Raw genomic sequence first — 13,574 nt, 5'->3', positions numbered from 1 at the left:
ACTTCAGTGCCTTCACACTTCCGGGCTCCTGTTCACAGACAAGACCCAGAACTATTTTGAGCGAACATTCCATCGGCGGTGTCATCTAACCACTGATCTTCGACCCAAAAAAAAAAGGTATTTATCAACCCGCGATTCGTTTGTAAACTCACTCTCTCGAACGGCCTAATATAATTAGGAGCTATGCCAGAAACCGAATACATCTGTATTTTCTTTTGTTACAATTAAAATTGGTATTGATTTGTTACTATGGAGTCCGAGTGAGTCACTTTATCGTCTCTCCCCTCACCTCTACTCGAATCCAACCGCTCACCCGCTAACGTTCGCGTCGCGTGACGTAAAGTCGCGATTTCCGAATCCTGAGAGACTCGGTGGTGTCACATCCTGACGTGGTGTCAAAGAGACACCGACCCTACGGTCACAGTTGTATGCCAAATGGAAACAGCATTACAAGAGAAAGTTATTATTTTATGTTTCTTAATTTTTTTCTCAAATAAAAGTAGTTTAAAATGAAACATGTGCTACTTTTATTCTTCTTGATGTGCGTACATAATGTATTATTTAATTTCAACTATAAGTAATCGTCATTTTCGTTTTGTAATTTTGCACAGATTCAAGCAAGAAGATTTTGGTTAAAAAGTTTCAATTATACATTCCCTGTTAGGGTTTGAAGAAGAGTTTTGATCTAAAGCTGCGATGTCTAAACTCTTTCTTGTTCAGAAAAAATACAAAGGTTGATCTCTTTGTTGATCAGTTCGCTTCTGTTTTTAGTGATAAGAACCGAATTCGCTCGTTAAGTGAGGAGTGTCTGTTCAGTTTTCTATGATGTTGCTGCTACTCTGGCACAGATTACTGTTTAATTTATTCAAATCAAGAAAAAAAAAATGCGTTCCTGAAAGAACATTTAAAATTTTTATGTGTATAAAAGACAAGATAAATGCTTATAAATGAACCAATAAAAACGGATTTTATTCTTAAAAAATAAAGCTAATAATGTTTTGAAAATAATTAAAAAATGTAGAAATTTTGCTGCAAATTTGAAAAAACGTAGTCCTGTAAATTCCAACTCTTGTCCGTCTGCCTATTTCTCATTTCTTATTTATGAGAAAAAGGAGTTAGATAAATCAACTTCGAAAAAAGAGTTAGAAGCTAAACGAAAGAAGAACTATTTACAAACTTGATTATCACACCAAAAGTCACGTTGTTTTAATTCAAATTGTTCCCATGACAGCAGTTAAAGACATAAAGAGCACGAATTCTTTGCTTATTGGAAAAATATGATGTACGAGAACAAGACAGTACTAATTTGAAAAAGAAAATATATATTTTAAACTCAATATGTTAAGAAACGATTAAGAATTGCAGCCCGGCATTGTAACGATGTCACAATACAATAATTATCTAATAATAATTAAGAATAACAGAAACAAAACCTGCATGTTTATACCTTGTATACAACTATAATAATATAAAAAGTTAATGAATATTTAAAAACTGATTCAAAGAAACGAAAGTGTGAAATCCGGAATTTTTGTCGACTATTTGTCGATCAATTGTCCTGTATTTGATTAAAATCTAATTAAATTTTCCTTTAACTTAAAGTGGAACCTAACGGAAAAAAAACTTTTCGTTTATGTTCGACATAACCATCCGTTCAATTCGAAACTAATCCCACATTCCAACGCTAAAGTTTATAGTTAACATGGGCCCGGGAACAACTCTGACCCATCTGCATACCTTTTACCTCACAACAATTGGTCACATGACCATTCTCCCACGCCGAACTTATAAAAACCCCTTCCTTCCCCTTCTCGGGGGAGTCGTTCATTAGCCGTCACTATTACAACTGTGTCCTAGTATAAACTATTATATTGTGTCCTATTGGAAAAGGATTATCCTATTCATACCACATCGTTGGATATCAGAACCTTTTTCCAAAAAAATTATTCAAAGACATAAAGAGGTATGGACCTTATTTTTGTGAACTCTCTCTCGGTCCTTCGCGGTTCAGGGATTCAGATTTTCCCTTTTGAAATTGGTTATTGTAATCTTTATGTAATTAATAAATCGTTGTTATCCTGTTAAAGTGGTGTCATCTTTACTCGTATATCGCCGGTCATCTTACCGACGCACTCCTCCCTCCGCCACTCGACCCGAAACATTTAATCCCGTTACCGCGGGAAAGGTTAAAATTTTAATCCATCCTGACCAGTGAGAATGGTTTAACAACCTGTTGCCGGATCGGGAGACCTACACCCTCCCCGGCGGTTCACAAAAGTTATGTTTGATAAATTGAGAGTAAAAATAAATTTTATTTAATAAGTTCAAAAAGTTTGTAAAATTAATTAATAATGTGAGAATTCGAGCTCTAGCGTGAATTTTGGAGCTTCGATAAATTTTTTTAATCGTTGATTTTTCAATTTTCCGTCTCTTCGGATGGTGACCTTTTGGCCTTTCCAAAGAGGAGAGAAATAACACAACCCACACACTTCCTACTTCGTCCGATTTTTAAGATGATGAAACCGATCGGATAACCCACCAAACGAACAATTATTACTAAGATTGCAATAGATGTTTTAACCTTAGTCATCTCCAGCCATTAATTCCATCAGTTTGACACCTGTTATCAAATTTATGAGTTAGAAAGAGTGACAATACCTGATAGAAAAAGTAATAAATCTACAGAATTGTATACAGTCGACTCTCCTATAACACTGTTGATAATTTCGTTTTATATGAATTTCATGTTGTACGAGTCACTAAGATTTTACAAATACGTGTGCCGGGCTGTGAACGGCTCACGTATTTGTAAAATGTAAGTGACTCGTACAACATGAAATTCATATAAAACGGAACTATCAACAGTGTTATAGGGGGTCGACTGTATACTAATTGTCAGAAATCGAAACCGTTCCTAATCGGGCGAACTGACATGGGATTGCATCAGATTGTACTCCGAACTTTCCTCCCTCAGAACGGGAATAAAAAGGGGTCGCACTCAAACATCAAGGAAGACACATCAACAGCAGACAGCTGAAGCAGATCCCGCCAAGCGGACAGCCGACATAGCCAAGGCGGACACAGTCGGGCAGTCTTTCGCGACAAACATCACCGTCCATAGTAAGACACGAAGAGAAGAGAGACTACTAGTAGAGTCAGCCTATCCGGGGACAGTTCGTAAACAACGCCCAAACTGCGAGATCGGGACCACGAGAGGTATTTGATTTAAATTTGATCCTCGCTCTTTTGTTCCTTGTCTCTCTCTCTAGATTATAGATTGCTTTAGGCTAGTTGAATTTAGTAAAATAATATGTTTTATAGAGCTAGAACTTAAACGACTAATCGACGTGCCTATATTCCTTGTCGCGATATAGAATAATTTTAAGTAATCCCTTTGTGTAGCATTTCGCTTTGTACGCGTATGTATAGGTTTAAGTAATTAGATAATTATATGTGTTTTATATTAGATATTTAATGCAGTCATCCTTGAGTACAATCGGTAACCTCCTTGCGGCGATCGGTAACATGTCGACTTACCCATTTCCTTCCCCATTCATACAAGGTATTTTGCCCTTCCATATAGCCATTCTCTGACAGAGCCGCTGGTAAGTGGGAAGAAGCTTGAAACTACACCCCCTCGGTTCTCACAATAATTTAATGTAATGTTTTAACGCTAAAAGTGACACATTTGTCACCTTTTGTAAAAAAAAGTAAAACTCCTTTTTTAAAGAGATGTTATCACACCTCTCTAACAAACATCTTTCATCTGAGACAGGACCAATGTCATGTTTAACAATAGAATATCCCGTCAGATGTTATAAATNCTCCGAACTTTCCTCCCTCAGAACGGGAATAAAAAGGGGTCGCACTCAAACATCAAGGAAGACACATCAACAGCAGACAGCTGAAGCAGATCCCGCCAAGCGGACAGCCGACATAGCCAAGGCGGACACAGTCGGGCAGTCTTTCGCGACAAACATCACCGTCCATAGTAAGACACGAAGAGAAGAGAGACTACTAGTAGAGTCAGCCTATCCGGGGACAGTTCGTAAACAACGCCCAAACTGCGAGATCGGGACCACGAGAGGTATTTGATTTAAATTTGATCCTCGCTCTTTTGTTCCTTGTCTCTCTCTCTAGATTATAGATTGCTTTAGGCTAGTTGAATTTAGTAGAATAATATGTTTTATAGAGCTAGAACTTAAACGACTAATCGACGTGCCTATATTCCTTGTCGCGATATAGAATAATTTTAAGTAATCCCTTTGTGTAGCATTTCGCTTTGTACGCGTATGTATAGGTTTAAGTAATTAGATAATTATATGTGTTTTATATTAGATATTTAATGCAGTCATCCTTGAGTACAATCGGTAACCTCCTTGCGGCTATCGGTAACATGTCGACTTACCCATTTCCTTCCCCATTCATACAAGGTATTTTGCCCTTCCATATAGCCATTCTCTGACAGAGCCGCTGGTAAGTGGGGAGAAGCTTGAAACTACACCCCCTCGGTTCTCACAATAATTTAATGTAATGTTTTAACGCTAAAAGTGACACATTTGTCACCTTTTGTAAAAAAAAGTAAAACTCCCTTTTTAAAGAGATGTTATCACACCTCTCTAACAAACATCTTTCATCTGAGACAGGACCAATGTCATGTTTAACAATAGAATATCCCGTCAGATGTTATAAATCTAGAAACTCGATTGGAGGTAATCTGAGAAAAAAAGGGGTCCAATTTACATAATCGGGAAGACGGCAATAGAAATAGTTTAGGCATAATACAGCTTCGACCTCTCTTCCTCCAGGCCATTTCTTTCTCCATATCCAAAGGCCGAATCAACCAGATCAGAGGTATTCAGATTAAAAACTCATTCATAAACACACTCATATATAGAGGTGTATTTAATTGTTATCTTATTTTCTTTGTACTTTATATGTATATTATTAAATTCTGTGTGTTTTTGTAAATGCTCCTGTCTACTCATTGAATTTATACGGACCCTGATCGAACTTAGCCGCAACTTCCCTCCCAACTGGCATTTAAGACCCTCCTATACTTTAACGCAATCCAGTGACACACCATTAGCGGGTTGTAACGACCTAACGGTTAGAAGGCCAATCCTCCCACGTGAGGATTGAAGATGAATGTTTAGAAGACGAATATCGAAGACGAATGTTTTTTCTGTTGTTTCTTTCTATTTTCAATTTCTGTACTAATGAATATATCACTGCAGGAATAATAAAAAAGTAAATTTACAAAATTTTGGTATAAATTCAACAGAAACATGATTAATATTCTTATTGATCAGAAGAGTTTCCGTATATACGTAGGCTGTTTTCTTCTAACTACCGATGGACCATAAAACAAAGACAACTGTAATTAACATAATGAATTTATTACAGGAAGTTAGCTTCAAACACGGTTACTTTTTGACATAATCACCGTGAAGATCGAAGCATTTGTTATATCTTTAGACGCGCTTTGCAATCCCTCTTTATAAAATGTTGCCGCCAGCGACTGGAGATGGGCCTTAACGTTGTTTTGGAAATGTAATTAGTCTCGAACCTCTGCCTTCCTAGCACGCTTTCAATTAAAAAAAAAGTAGAAGTCTTTGCACATTAAAAATGTAAAGACTTCCATCTTTCATACTTCCACCCCGCTTGGAACTTTTTAAACACTCAGCGTATAGCTTCAATTTAGAGCCGAGCGATCGGTCAAAAAATGACCGTCCAAAATTTTTAGTTTATGGACTCGGGCCTATAAATGTCGAGAAAAAATTTGAGGATTTTTATGGATAAAGGTTAGCGCGTGTTATCGCTCCTACGCATTTAGTCGAAAACTTCTAAAATTTTGCAGGGAGCTTTTCGTATTAGGTAGATTGATGCTATTATATTTCGGTAGGTAAGCGTCGACGGGGTGGGGAGATAGAGGTGGTCGTGTGTATTTCCAGCAGGGTCGAATTTAATGACGATTTTACTGATTATTAGTACTGTATTTAAAATTTTTTTATAACATCTATCCTGACTTTTAAAATTTAAGTTTTTGCAATTTTATAATAGTTAAAAACATAAAATTTTTAAAATGAAATATGATAACAGATGGCTCCTTTAAATGTTGCCAGGAACCTTAAGCAACTAATTGCTGGATTCCACTATCTTCACCGCCAAGGGCCATCTTGCAGACCATCACATATCATACCGACTACCAGTGCCGTTCTTTGCATCGATTCGAAATCCATCCTCTCTGCGTTAAACAACTACAATGACAAATTTTTTACTATCACCCGCAACATTCATAACAAACTATACATCCACTACAGCCACGAGAAGCACATACACTTTATCTGGACTCCCGCTCACCTTGGTATTTACATCAACGACAAAGCAGACGACTTCGCTAATAGCAGTCTTTCAAACACAGTTAACACCAATTTATATCTTCCGAAAATCTCCTAACTATCATTAATTCCGATAACAAACACAACATGGAAGGCATTTGGAGCCACGACCCGAACCAAAATAAGTATACTTGGTTTAACGACGGCCGACATTTCGGCATATTTACCATTTTCGTTCGTTATATTTACGTTTTAATCAACCCCGCGAAGACCAACTCTTTACTTACAAATCACTTTTTTTTTTTTTTACACCCGAAGAATAAAAAGTAAGGATAAATGCAATTACCGCCAAACCAGGTCTTTATCTTTATAAATAAACCAAAGAAAATACGCTTTATCCTTAGGATAACAAAGTTAGTAATACTTAAAAAATAATAATAATAAAATACTTTTCATTTACATTTGTCTTACGTTGCAATCATTAAAAAAAATTGTGAACTAAGCATTAGAAATTATAATTTTAAGCAAAAATTTTTGCAGTTAAATTCGTTTCTCTTGTTTTAATATTTTTAAAAGTTACATATAAAACCAAGGAAAATTTACTTAACGAAGACTGTTATAAAGTTCTTTTTTGTTAAATTAACGATAGTTTCAAATATTTACTTACCTTCAGATGCAGAGGAAGACGGGTAATTTTTCTGTTGTTTTCTTCTGTTTCTCCATTTCTTTCCTAATGAATATATCACTAAAAGAGATATAATAAGTAAACTTAAAAGAATTTGGAATGAAGTCAACAAAAACATTGTTAATATTCTTTTTGCTGTACGGTTTGTAATGTGATAGGTAATAATTATAAGAATTGTCTACGTATCTGTATATATATATCTGTAAAACTATTAGCATGGAAAAATGCCAATTAAAGTCAGAGTTTCTATGACACGTGCCAATCTTTGACGTCTAAACTCGTTATACAGCAAACGGAAAGTGCAGTAATAATTTTTTTTTCGCGTGTCTATAATTTCGATCTGAAGTATTTACAAAATATTTCGATTAAAAGGTAATTATAATCTAAGGATATAATTATATAACTATTTATATAATTAATATATTAAGTTATATAATTAGGAAATATTATTTTAAATACAATTAGGTTTATTGTAATTTGACATGGTAACGATACTTACTATATACCTGCGACACACAGAGAGCATGTAATTTGGGAGCATGATGTTGGATCAACGGTAAACATTTCCAGTGCTACAATGAAAACCAGTACGTGCCACGGCACGTACTGGTTTTCATCATAGCACTGGAACTGATTGTAAGGGAACTCAATTGTGGGGGAACTGATGCAAACTATACCCGACACGGTGTTTCGGCAACACATTTCATGACCGCACGTGGCACCCCGAACTCTCACTAGTGCGAATGAAGTGATGTTTGTTGAAAAACTTAAACAAATAACATTACCCTGTTTCTTGCTAAGTTCACAGAATAAAAAAATACATAATATGTTTTTCAGCATCATTCATATAAAAAAAATGATAGCAAAAATAACATATGGAATAAATGTTTCGAGTACTGCATCCAATTACGCAAATGAAATACCACAAGTGGTACAAATCGTTTCATTCCATAACATACATTTTAGAGATTCCTGTGTCAGAATACTGTCAAGTTGATATAATCGACACGAATTTTACCTTATACATAAGACGAGGTTAGCTGGCGAGCCACAAATTCATTAAGGATAATAAGAATAATAGCTTGGAATATAAAAAGAAAATATCGTAACGTTTCTCTTCGAAATACCCGAACAACTTTCGGTTACTTTCTCCTGTAGCTACGCTTAGGGTGGAAAAATCACCATCGATATTCTAGGTGAGTAATTCCTAAACTATGGATGGCGACTCTAAATGGGTTGGCGAAGCGAAATGCTGTGGTCACAGAAATTACATTCAAACTGTTGAATTCGAAGCAAAATTAATCGTTTTTTTTATCGTTAGTTAAAACTATTACATCTTTCGTACAACTGAGTTATAAATGCATAATACTAAAGAAATTGTTTAGCAAATTGTATTCAGATATTAAAAAGTACACCTGAGCGCATGTAAATTACGGGGATGCATTGTTATTCGGAGTATAATTTATTTAACAAAAGCAAACACGTAACTCGATGCTCCACACAAGCACATTAATAATAATCTCCCATGTAATCACAGCTTTAGTTAACATTTATGATATTAATCACTTGTCATATAACGTTCAAGAGAAATTCGCTAGTCTGTCAAATGTCTCTAACTTAAAACGATAATTTCAACAAAAATCCTTAACTCAATTATGGAGAGTCTTTATCAACTCTTTATACGTTGAATTTTCTACAATTTCAGAAATGTCGTTAAATGTTTTTTTGCTATTTAGTACTAAATACTTACGTGAAACGTTTTTTATTACTTTTAGCTGTATTTAAAAGTATTATTAAATCCGATTATCGTTCCACGTTGAAAACTGTTGTAGATGCTTAAGGTTCAACAGTCAAATATTGCACCTACGTTTAAATTGTTCTGCTGCAAATAAAACAAGCGCATCCATCTCATTAATCCGCAATTTATTTTTATTAATATTTGAATACTTAAACCAGAGCCATAACTAGTATTTTGGACGTTTACGGCCAAGAATAAAAATGGCTTATTTTAAATTTTTATTATTATAAAAATAATAATAATTTTATTCTAAAAAATTATCTAATAACATTTAAATACTATATAAATATAAATATAAAATGTTTTTTGTGTTATTAATTTCGAATACATATTATTCCGAAACATTCTCGTTGGTGCCATTATTAAATCGGTGCCTATGGCNTAAAAGAAGCGCATTCATCTCATTAATCCGCAATTTATTTTCACTAATATTTGAATATTTAAATCAAATCCTAAAACCGAATTTTATGTATGTATGTATATTGTTCCGCTTGCAATTAAATCAAGTAGTCAAGGGCAATATTTCTTTGTATTTATTTTATATAGAACACCCGATCCTGGGTGGCGAAAAAATGCTGATAATAAAATGAAATCATGAATAAAAAATGTTTAGGAAACACAGTTTCAGGTAATAATACATTCGAAACTTGAGTAATAAATCTAAGGAAATATCGAGTTAGAGAGTTTTTCAAAAAAAAATAATAATTCACTTTTAGTTTGTACTTGATTTTTTTATTGTTTTTGTTTTCGGTTTAAATTTAGATACTTGAAAAAATCATAATCATCACAGTGTCTTTTCTTTATAAATAAAAATTAAAATATAAAATAATTGAGCTAATCTTCTCATTAATTAATTCAAGTAAAATAAAGTTTGAAATAAAATGTATAAAGAAAATAACTTACTGTATTTCGATTTTTTCGCTATAGACTTCTTACCTTTGATTGTCAAGTATTTAAAAAATGTCGAAGTTATTATCTGTCATAAATAAAACTCGAAACAATACAAGGAAAATTATAAAAATGAAGTCAATTTTTAGATAAAGCTGAAGTCACGGTTGTGATTTCAGCAACAATTTGTTTTTAACGTACAAAACTAATCAATAGGATATTTAAGCGAAATAGAATATTAAAGAAACATAATGCGCTATTGTCTCGAGTTTAATCATTCCAGTTGGCATTTAATTCTGCTTTGTTCAAATCGAACAATCAATCGTTAGAATCTAATTGATACTGGAAAAAACATTTCTGTAAATATCTGAATTTTTGTACATTACTGATTAAGATTTTTAAATAAATATATTTATAAATTTCGAATACCGAATTTTATTACCTATTTTCAGTTATGTACTTTCGAAAGAATTTTGCTATAAATGCACGTTAAATATTTTAATTTGTTGAGAATACACAGACATAAACGTAAAAATTTTATGCAGAAATTAAACGAGGTTGAGTCAAAACTTATCCGCGCTAATGCTCTAGAATTCATTTTAATCAACTCCAATTGATTAAAATGAAAAATCTTCCAGCTGTACACTTTCTCCATCTGTCAACTAACTTTCCTACTGTCTCATTAAAAATGACATCGGTTAAGCTAGGAGCAATGAATTAACTTTCGTCTTCATCTCGTTGTCAGATGTGAATCTGCTTTTCGGTAAAGCTTCGTTGATGGAAACAAACAAAAGATATTCCTTTTTAAAATCTTAAAGTTATTTCATCGAGGATCACGAGGCGTATTTGATACACCTGGTTGCAGTTTTTTAAGCAGAATTTTTCTCGAAATTTTTCAAAAAATTTAAAAAAATTCAAGTTTTCTAATTTTCTCGAGCTGCAAAAAATGCAATAAATAATGTTTTTAGTGCGCGCCGAGTTTACTTGCAAAAATAGGATAAAAAAAGTGCCGGCGTCACACAGACTACGCATGATTTTTCGGGTAGGAAAAATTCGGCATAGAAAACACGCTCGCCATAATCGCTATCGTCGATCGCGACCATCGCGATCATCTTTTTCGCTATGAATTCTTTTCTCTCAATAATTTTTTATAGCAAGAAACAGATCGATTTTAGCCTGGAAATTTCATCAAAAAATACATTTATATTTTTTAAAATGAAATTTCGACAAAATTTTTTGTTATAAATAATTTACGTATTTGACATCATGTCGCAAAATGCCGAATTTTTTCAGACATGTTCATTTTTATATTAGGTGATCGATTTAAACCTAACACACGACTATTTCACATTAAATATTAAAAATTAAATTAATATGTAAAGATCCAACAAAACTATCTGTTAAATATTAAAAACAACATTCCTATGAGTAAAATGAAGTAAAACCTTTGTAATTAGTCGATTTACAACTCAGAAAGAAGTGCTTGAATTAGTTATGAAACAACTTAACGTTTGTTGACTTTCGTGGTAGGAAGTAACGCGGGGTCTGTTGACAAGTTTTCTCGCAGTAGTGAGAAATTTCTACTCACTTCACTTGACAGTGTCATAGTTCTTCCCCATTTAGGAACAAACACGATGGCAATCCGTGAAACAGGAGATAAATTACAGCGAGTTGAAATTTGATATGTTTATTTTTTTGCGTTTTTCGTATCAAATTACATAAAATTCGATGCAAATAAAGAAATTGTGTCAATATAAATATGTTTTACACTGTTTAAAAGTATAGAAAAGAAATAAAATAAAGATGTAATAATAATTTTTTAAGCGAAGCCAATAATTTTACAATTTTAGGGAAAAAAAAGTAAATTCTGTGAAACGCTACGTGACTAAAGTGCGGTCGCAAAATCACGCGATCCGGGAAGAGCTATGTGAGAGTAGCCAAGGGTATAAGGAAATTACCTATATCACTTACTGGCGCACGATCGTGTGATCGGCTCTCTAAACTTTTTATAGGAAGGCGCTGTATCAAAATAGATCTGAACGGCGAAGTTCAGATGCTCGTCAGGTTCTCGACACCAGTTTGTCAATTTTCTCGTTGCGCGGACAAACACGCGTATGAGATCTTATTCGGAATCAATTGAAGAGACATTTAAGTATATTTAACAAGTGTAAATTTAATAATTCTAAAACAAACGAATACAAATAATCGATGAACGACAATTAAGCGACAAGCTATAGGCTAAGACCTATTCTATGCTAATGCGCGATCGAGAGAGAGAGCTCACAAAATCATTCTAAAACATACGACCTGTTTAGTTGTCGTCGTTCGTCTTCATCTGTATTGGCAGAGGACACCTCGTAGAAAATGTTCATTTACTTCTTAACATGGGAGATCGATATGTGCACAAATATAAAAGTATCTTTACTAAGGACTTAGTCTATGGGACTCGTTTAAGGGCGTTGGTCATCAAGAGGAGAACTGTGTGGAGTTTGACGCTTAGGATCTGTCGAAGAACTCCCCGAATTCGGACTAAATTCCCTTTATATCTCCTGAATTTCGACCAATCAACGGCCAGTAACTCTTTCGTGAGAAGGGACGAAAGGGGAATGAATGAGGGGTAACCATTTCCCATCTGAGTGAGATTTTTAACCAGATAAGGGAAAGTCAGAGGATGTTCTCTTCTGTGAAAGGAAGTAGCATCTGTTATCTGGTTTTTCCCCACGTCTAAAACACTAGTTTTCACAAAAAATTAAGTAATATTTTGTGTCGATATTTTACCATTATTAATAAAAATTCATCAATTAGACCCAGGGCCTTTCGGGTCTCACAGCTACTTTAAGATCTCAAAAAAAAGTTTCAAAAGAATAAACATAGTGTTGTCGAAGGTGAGCGGATACATATTATCATGAAACAACAGAACGTTGTTTCAGGTGTTGTTACATCATATTCCTTTTTTCGATTGAATTTTTGTGTAAAATATATAATTAATTAAATAGGAATAGTTTTAGATTGGTACAGAAACTTCATTCCTGCATGACTCTTTCCCAAAAATTTCTTACAGTCTTACTATGATTATTATAAAAGTTACTTAACATATTAGAAGAATTTAATAAATAAAATTAAAGTATTTGTACAAAAGTTGAACAACTCTAATAAAATTGAAATAATCTTTTAAATTAAATATGATCAATATAAGTAATTGATTATTTCGACTATTTTCTAAATTTATTTTATTTAAATTTGCTTTGTATGTGATAGAGATGGAATATTTACAGAAATTATTGTATTTTTATGAGTAAAATGAGGAAAGTTACGAACTAACTTTCGTTTTTTTTAAAAGTAAAGCTGAAATAATGGTTTTTAATTTAGTAGTGATTTGTTCGACGATTTAAAAATTATTAGAACGATCAAGGAAATATGAGAAAAGTGATTAACTTTTATGTGTTTATAGTTTTGATTTTGTAAAGATGCCAGCAACTTAATTCTAGCCGGCGGATATAACTTTACTTTTTTCACTTTTACTTCATTTAATACGAACAATTATTAACAGAAAAAAATTTCCACTCGTTAAAAATTATTTTTGTAAGTTAATTTATAAAATGAATTTAACTTAATATTACTAATATATATATATATATATAAATAGACGAGTGTGTCCCTATATTTCACTTTTTATCCAAAATTACACATCGCACATGAATGGTGTTTGTATGTGGTAGTAGCCCCAAGTCTCCATTCGTGCATAGGGGTGGTTGCGTCTGGATAGCTATAAGGGTGCGGGAGATATGGGGGCTTAAAGTGGTTCACTTCGAAGATTTTCTATTTCGATTTTAAAAATATTCGAATTGGTTCGATTATAGAA

The sequence above is a fragment of the Centruroides sculpturatus genome, unplaced genomic scaffold (genome assembly GCF_000671375.1).
Source record: "Centruroides sculpturatus isolate CEXI.00-Female unplaced genomic scaffold, Cexi_2.0 scaffold1049, whole genome shotgun sequence".
In the NCBI taxonomy this organism is placed as follows: Eukaryota; Metazoa; Arthropoda; class Arachnida; order Scorpiones; family Buthidae; genus Centruroides; species Centruroides sculpturatus.
Note: the sequence above shows the minus strand (reverse complement) of the source record.